The following is a 1,243-nucleotide window of genomic DNA, read 5'->3' on the forward strand; positions in this document are numbered from 1 at the left end:
GTGAATTATAAATCATAGCAGAAACTCATTAACTCATTTCACTAGATGTCCAGTTTTGTTGTTCAGTAATCTTCATCATGTATCCTTTAATAATAGAATGTTTAAAAAATGCCTAGGCCTATAATAAAATACCAATATAACATTTTAAAAAGTATATCGTCTTTCTAAATCACTCCCAAACATAAGATTGTTTAGGCCATACATACCACGTAATATTAGAATAGATACCCCTTAGTTTCAAAATACTTACAGTATAAAGGATTTGTAATTTTACAGGTTGTTACCCCTTTATTCCCCAAATGTCGCATATTATTCCCCTATACCTACACGGAAGTACTGAATAAGTACACTATAATTACAAAAAAGTTACGCTGTAACTTCAGTTTACATACGTAGTTCTTTGCAGGTTGCATATCTGGTTCTTACCCCCTTATTACCCAAACATAACACATTGTTCCCTTATACCTACACGTACGTTCTTTATAGGTACACTATAATTACAGAAACGTACACCGTAAATTCAGTATACTCACGCAGTTCTTTGCAGGTTGTAATCTAAAGTGTTACCTTTTATTTAAATGCAACATACATATTTACCTCTTTCTTTGAAGCAATTTTCTCCCCCTTTTGATGTATTCCACCTCTTCATTTCCAGGGAAGCACACTATTATGAGTCTCCAGTGAATTCTGAAAAAAAATTAATAGACAATATAAATAAAACTGGTTTTGATAATTACACAGTGCTAGTATTTTAAGGGGCACAATCATTTCCTTAATTACAAACATGTATTGTTATTGAGAATGTTGCACTTGACAAATATTTGAGTTTCCCAGAAAGCTGTGAAGAAAAAGAAATAACCAGTAAATAATGTAAAGTTCTTACACAAGAACATTCTCAACAATCAAAAGATAGTCCTTACGAAAAATGTCCTCATGCTTTGTCCAGCTGATGACATCTGTAAATCCACTACAGTTGCATAGACACGATAAAGAGGGTAAATTATTTGGTTACAATTTAATTGTTCAATAATAGAGTTCAGTATACAATTACTGTATGTGTCACATCACGCTGTTGAGGGAACATGCTGGAGTCACGAGGAAACGTTTAACAGTCCTTAAAGGGGTCATATGATGTGATTTCAATGTTTCCTTTCTCTTTTGAAGTGTTAAAGATCTGTAAAGTTGCAAAGACTAAAGTCTCAAATCCAAAGAGATATTCTTTATAAAAGTTAAGAGTCAACCA

Source organism: Sinocyclocheilus anshuiensis, unplaced genomic scaffold (genome assembly GCF_001515605.1).
Source record: "Sinocyclocheilus anshuiensis isolate Anshui unplaced genomic scaffold, SAMN03320099.WGS_v1.1 scaffold1040, whole genome shotgun sequence".
NCBI lineage: Eukaryota > Metazoa > Chordata > Actinopteri > Cypriniformes > Cyprinidae > Sinocyclocheilus > Sinocyclocheilus anshuiensis.